The 5,000-nt window shown below is 46.0% G+C and overlaps 5 non-coding genes and 18 pseudogenes across 5 annotated transcripts; all 23 read right to left on the bottom strand.

Moving 5' to 3' along the window:
* The window catches only part of LOC142113720 (5S ribosomal RNA), a 119-nt pseudogene extending 117 nt beyond the window's left edge, over positions 1-2 (bottom strand).
* An 81-nt stretch (positions 3-83) lies between these two features.
* LOC142113603 (5S ribosomal RNA) lies at positions 84-202 on the bottom strand (annotated as a pseudogene).
* An 81-nt stretch (positions 203-283) lies between these two features.
* Positions 284-402, bottom strand: LOC142112997 (5S ribosomal RNA; annotated as a pseudogene).
* An 81-nt stretch (positions 403-483) lies between these two features.
* On the bottom strand, positions 484-602 carry LOC142113552 (5S ribosomal RNA; annotated as a pseudogene).
* Positions 603-843: 241 nt separating this feature from the next.
* Positions 844-962, bottom strand: LOC142113134 (5S ribosomal RNA; annotated as a pseudogene).
* A 281-nt stretch (positions 963-1,243) lies between these two features.
* On the bottom strand, positions 1,244-1,360 carry LOC142113681 (5S ribosomal RNA; annotated as a pseudogene).
* Positions 1,361-1,440: 80 nt separating this feature from the next.
* Positions 1,441-1,559, bottom strand: LOC142113609 (5S ribosomal RNA; annotated as a pseudogene).
* An 81-nt stretch (positions 1,560-1,640) lies between these two features.
* On the bottom strand, positions 1,641-1,761 carry LOC142112863 (5S ribosomal RNA; annotated as a pseudogene).
* Positions 1,762-1,843: 82 nt separating this feature from the next.
* Positions 1,844-1,962, bottom strand: LOC142113061 (5S ribosomal RNA; annotated as a pseudogene).
* Positions 1,963-2,040: 78 nt separating this feature from the next.
* On the bottom strand, positions 2,041-2,159 carry LOC142113384 (5S ribosomal RNA). The gene has a single exon (XR_012681498.1). It is a non-coding gene; the product is annotated as a 5S ribosomal RNA (ribosomal RNA).
* Positions 2,160-2,240: 81 nt separating this feature from the next.
* Positions 2,241-2,359, bottom strand: LOC142113315 (5S ribosomal RNA). The gene has a single exon (XR_012681428.1). It is a non-coding gene; the product is annotated as a 5S ribosomal RNA (ribosomal RNA).
* An 80-nt stretch (positions 2,360-2,439) lies between these two features.
* On the bottom strand, positions 2,440-2,558 carry LOC142113672 (5S ribosomal RNA; annotated as a pseudogene).
* Positions 2,559-2,639: 81 nt separating this feature from the next.
* Positions 2,640-2,757, bottom strand: LOC142113229 (5S ribosomal RNA; annotated as a pseudogene).
* Positions 2,758-2,838: 81 nt separating this feature from the next.
* Positions 2,839-2,957, bottom strand: LOC142112949 (5S ribosomal RNA; annotated as a pseudogene).
* An 81-nt stretch (positions 2,958-3,038) lies between these two features.
* LOC142113029 (5S ribosomal RNA) lies at positions 3,039-3,157 on the bottom strand (annotated as a pseudogene).
* Positions 3,158-3,240: 83 nt separating this feature from the next.
* On the bottom strand, positions 3,241-3,359 carry LOC142113524 (5S ribosomal RNA; annotated as a pseudogene).
* A 241-nt stretch (positions 3,360-3,600) lies between these two features.
* On the bottom strand, positions 3,601-3,719 carry LOC142113348 (5S ribosomal RNA). The gene has a single exon (XR_012681461.1). It is a non-coding gene; the product is annotated as a 5S ribosomal RNA (ribosomal RNA).
* Positions 3,720-4,000: 281 nt separating this feature from the next.
* Positions 4,001-4,119, bottom strand: LOC142113050 (5S ribosomal RNA; annotated as a pseudogene).
* Positions 4,120-4,202: 83 nt separating this feature from the next.
* LOC142113739 (5S ribosomal RNA) lies at positions 4,203-4,321 on the bottom strand (annotated as a pseudogene).
* Positions 4,322-4,402: 81 nt separating this feature from the next.
* On the bottom strand, positions 4,403-4,521 carry LOC142113174 (5S ribosomal RNA; annotated as a pseudogene).
* A 78-nt stretch (positions 4,522-4,599) lies between these two features.
* Positions 4,600-4,718, bottom strand: LOC142113304 (5S ribosomal RNA). The gene has a single exon (XR_012681417.1). It is a non-coding gene; the product is annotated as a 5S ribosomal RNA (ribosomal RNA).
* Positions 4,719-4,799: 81 nt separating this feature from the next.
* Positions 4,800-4,918, bottom strand: LOC142113477 (5S ribosomal RNA). The gene has a single exon (XR_012681588.1). It is a non-coding gene; the product is annotated as a 5S ribosomal RNA (ribosomal RNA).
* Positions 4,919-4,998: 80 nt separating this feature from the next.
* Positions 4,999-5,000, bottom strand: part of LOC142113084 (5S ribosomal RNA) — a 119-nt pseudogene continuing 117 nt past the window's right edge.

Below are 5,000 nucleotides of genomic sequence, written 5' to 3'. Positions count from 1 at the left end.
GTATTAGTTTCCTATTGACCTACATCTCTTATACATCTCAACACCAGCATTGAAGGAAGCCAGAACAAGAGAGAAAAAAAAAAGGCCTACAGCACCTGGTATTTCCAGGTGGTCTCCCATCCAAGTACTAACCAGGCCCAGCCCTGCTTAGCTTCCAAAATCAGACGAAATTGGGCTTGTTCAGGGTGGTGTGGCTGTAGGTATTGGTTTCCTATTGACCTACATCTCTTATAGATCTCAAAACCAGCATTGAAGAAAGTCGGAACAAGAGAGAAAAAAAAAGGGCCTACAGCACCTGGTATTCCCAGGTGGTCTTGCATCCAAGTACTAACCAGGCCTGGCTCTGCTTAGCTTCCAAGATCAGACGAGATCGGGCTTGTTCAGGGTGGTGTGGCTGTAGGTATTGTTTTCCTATTGACCTACATCTCTTATACATCTAAAAACCAGCATTGAAGGAAGCCGGAACAAGAGAGAAAAAAAAAAGGCTTACAGCACCTGGTATTCCCAGGTGGTCTCCCATCCAAGTACTAACCAGGCCCGTCACTGCTTAGCTTCCAAGATCAGACGAGATTGGGCTTGTTCAGGGTGGTGTGGCTGTAGGTATTGGTTTCCTAATGACCTACATCACTTATACATCTCAAAACCAGCATTGAAGGAAGCCAGAACAAGAGAGAAAAAAAAAAGTACTAACCAGGCCTGGACCTGCTTAGCTTTCAAGATCAGATGAGATTGGGCTTGTTCAGGGTGGTGTGGCTGTAGGTATTGGTTCCCTATTGACCTACATCTCCTATACATCTCAAAACCAGCATTGAAGGAAGTCGGAACAAGATAGAAAAAAAAAAATGCCTACAGCACCTGGTATTCCCAGGTGGTCTCGCATCCAAGTACTAACCAGGCCCGGCTCTGCTTAGCTTCCAAGATCAGACGATATTGGGCTTGTTCAGGGTGTTGTGGCTGTAGGATTTGGTTTCCTAATGACCTACATCACTTATACATCTGAAAACCAGCATTGAAGGAAGCCGGATCAAAAGAGAAAAAAAAAGGCCTACAGCACCTGATATTCCCAGGTGGTCTCCCCATCCATGTACTAACTAGGCCTGGCGCGGCTTATTTTTCAAGATCAGACGAGATTGTGCTTGTTCAAGGTGGAGTGGCTGTAGGTATTAGTTTCCTATTGATCTACATCTCTTATACATCTCAAAACCAGCATTGAAGGAAGCCAGAACAAGAGAGAAAAAAAAAAGGCCTACAGCACCTGGTATTCCCAGGTGGTCTCCCATCCAAATACTAACCAGGCCCCCCTGCTTAGCTTCCAAGATCAGACGAGATTGGGCTTGTTCAGGGTGGTGTGGCTGTAGGTATTGGTTTCCTATTGACATACATCTCTTATACATCTAAAAACAAGCATTGAAGGAAGCCGGAACAAGAGAGAAAAAAAAAAGCCTATAGCACCTGATATTCCCAGGTGGTCTCCCATCCAAGTACTAACCAGGCCTAGCCCTGCTTAGCTTCCAAGATCAGACGAGATTGGGCTTGTTCAGGGTGGTGTGGCTGTAGGTATTGGTTTCCTAATGACCTACATCACTTATACATCTCAAAATAAGCATTGAAGGAAGCCGGAACAAGAGAGGGAAAAAAAAGGCCTACAACACCTGGTATTGCCAGGTGGTCTCCCATCCAAGTACTAACCAGGCCCGGCCCTGCTTAGCTTCCAAGATCAGACGAGATTGGGCTTGTTCAGGGTGTGGTGTGGCTGTAGGTATTGGTTTTCCTATTGACCTACATCTCTTATACATCTCAAAACCAGCATTGAAGGAAGCCGGAACAAGAGAGAAAAAAAAAAGGCCTACAGCACCTAGTATTCCCAGGTGGTCTCCCATCAAAGTACTAACCAGGTCTGGCCCTGCTTAGCTTCCAAGATCAAACGAGATTGGGCTTGTTCAGAGATGTGTAGCTGTAGCTATTGGTTTTATATTGACCTACATCTCTTATAATCTCAAAACCAGCATTGAAGGAAGCCGGAACAAGAGAAAAAAAAAAGGCCTACAGCACCTGGTATTCCCAGGTGGTCTCCCACCCAAGTACTAACCAGGCCCGGCCCTGCTTAGCTTCCAAGATCAGATGAGATAGAGCTTGTTCAGGGTGGTGTGGCTGTAGGTATTGTTTTCTTATTGACCTACATCTCTTATACATCTAGAAACCAGCATTGAAGGAAGCCGGAACAAGAGAGAAGAAAAAAAGGCCTACAGCACCTGGTATTCCCAGGTGGTCTCCCATCCAAGTACTAACCAGGCCCGGCTCTGCTTAGCTTCCAAGATCAGACGAGATTGGGCTTGTTCAGGGTGGTGTGGCTGTAGGTATTGGTTTCCTATTGACCTACATCTCTTATACATCTAAAAACAAGCATTGAAGGAAGCCGGAACAAGAGAGAAAAAAAAAGGCCTACAGCACCTGGTATTCCCAGGTGGTCTCTCATCCAAGTACTAACCAGGCCTGGCCCTGCTTAGCTTCCAAGATCAGACGAGATTGGGCTTGATCAGGGTGGTGTGGCTGTAGGTATTGGTTTCCTAATGACCTACATCACTTATACATCTCAAAATAAGCATTGAAGGAAGCCGGAACAAGAGAGGGAAAAAAAAGGCCTACAACACCTGGTATTCCAGGTGGTCTCCCATTCAAGTACTAACTAGGCCCGGCGCTGCTTATCTTTCAAGATCAGACGAGATTGTGCTTGTTCAAGGTGGAGTGGTTGTAGGTATTGGCTTCCTATTGACCTACATCTCTTATACATCTCAAAACCAGCATTGAAGGAAGCCGGAACAAGAGAGATAAAAAAAAGGCCTACAGCAGCTGGTATTGCCAGGTGGTCTCCCATCCAAGTACTAACCAGGCCCGGCCCCGCTTAGCTTTCAAGATCAGACGAGATTGGGCTTGTTCAGGGTGGTTTGGCTGTAGGTATTGGTTTCCTATTGACCTACATCTCTTATACATCTCAAAACCAGCATTGAAGGAAGCCGGAACAAGAGAGAAAAAAAAAAGGCCTACAGCACCTAGTATTCCCAGGTGGTCTCCCATCAAAGTACAAACCAGGTCCGGCCCTGCTTAGCTTCCAAGATCAAACGAGATTGGGCTTGTTCAGAGATGTGTAGCTGTAGGTATTGGTTTTGTCTTGACCTACATCTCTTATACATCTAAAAACAAGCAAGGAAGGAAGCCGGAACAAGAGAGAAAAAAAAAAAAGGCCTACAGCACCTGGTATTCCCAGGTGGTCTCCCATCCAAGTACTAACCAGGCCCGGCCCTGCTTAGCTTCCAATATCAGACGAGATTGGGCTTGTCTAGGGTGGTGTGGCTGTAGGTATTGGCTTTCCAATGACCTACATCACTTATACATTTTAAAACCAGCATTGAAGGAAGCCAGAACAAGAGAGAAAAAAAAAAGTACTAACCAGGCCCGGACCTGCTTAGCTTTCAAGATCAGACGAGATTGTGCTTGTTCAAGGTGGAGTGGTTGTAGGTATTGGTTTCCTGCTGACCTACATCTCTTATACATCTCAAAACCAGCATTGAAGGAAGCCGGAACAAGAGAGATAAAAAAAAAGGCCTACAGCACCTGGTATTCCCAGGTGGTCTCCCACCCAAGTACTAACCAGTCCCAGCCCTGCTTAGCTTCCAAGATCAGATGAGATTGGGCTTGTTCAGGGTGGTGTGGCTGTAGGTATTGTTTTCCTATTGACCTACATCTCTTATACATCTAGAAACCAGCATTGAAGGAAGCCGGAACAAGAGAGAAGAAAAAAAGGCCTACAGCACCTGGTATTCCCAGGTGGTCTCCCATCCATGTACTAACTAGGCCTGGCGCGGTTTATCTTTCAAGATCAGACGAGATTGTGCTTGTTCAAGGTGGAGTGGCTGTACGTATTAGTTTCCTATTGACCTACATCTCTTATACATCTCAACACCAGCATTGAAGGAAGCCAGAACAAGAGAGAAAAAAAAAAGGACTACAGCACCTGGTATTCCCAGGTGGTCTCCCATCCAAGTACTAACCAGGCCGGGCTCTGCTTAGCTTCCAAGATCAGACGAGATTGGGCTTGTTCAAGGTGGAGTGGTTGTAGGTATTGGCTTGCTATTGACCTACATCTCTTATACATCTCAAAACCAGCATTGAAGGAAGCCGGAACAAGAGAGATTAAAAAAAAAGGCCTACAGCAGCTGGTATTGCCAGGTGGTCTCCCATCCAAGTACTAACCAGGCCCGGCCCTGCTTAGCTTCCAAGATCAGACGAGATTGGGCTTGTTCAGGGTGGTGTGGCTGTAGGTATTGGTTTCATAATGACCTACATCTCTTATACATCTCAAAACCAGCATTGAAGGAAGCCGGAACAAGAGAGAAAAAAAAAAGGCCTACAGCACCTAGTATTCCCAGGTGGTCTCCCATCAAATTACAAACCAGGTCCGGCCCTGCTTAGCTTCCAAGATCAAACGAGATTGGGCTTGTTCAGAGATGTGTAGCTGTAGGTATTGGTTTTGTATTGACCTACATCTCTTATAATCTCAAAACCAGCATTGAAGGAAGCCGGAACAAGAGAGAAAAAAAAGGCCTACAGCACCTGGTATTCCCAGGTGGTCTCCCACCCAAGTACTAACCAGGCCCGGCCCTGCTTAGCTTCCAAGATCAGATGAGATTGGGCTTGTTCAGGGTGGTGTGGCTGTAGGTATTGTTTTCCTATTGACCTACATCTCTTATACATCTAGAAACCAGCATTGAAGGAAGCCGGAACAAGAGAGAAGAAAAAAAGGCCTACAGCACCTGGTATTCCCAGGTGGTCTCCCATCCAAGTACTAACCAGGCCCGGCTCTGCTTAGCTTCCAAGATCAGATGAGATTGGGCTTGTTCAGGGTGGTGTGGCTGTAGGCATTGGTTTCCTATTGACCTACATCTCTTATACATCTCAAAACCAGCATTGAAGGAGGCCGGAACAAGAGAGAAAAAAAAAAG

Source organism: Mixophyes fleayi, unplaced genomic scaffold (assembly GCF_038048845.1).
Source record: "Mixophyes fleayi isolate aMixFle1 unplaced genomic scaffold, aMixFle1.hap1 Scaffold_114, whole genome shotgun sequence".
Classification (NCBI taxonomy): Eukaryota; Metazoa; Chordata; class Amphibia; order Anura; family Limnodynastidae; genus Mixophyes; species Mixophyes fleayi.
The sequence above is the reverse complement of the archived record's forward strand: the minus strand, read 5'-3'. Positions and strand labels throughout refer to the sequence as shown.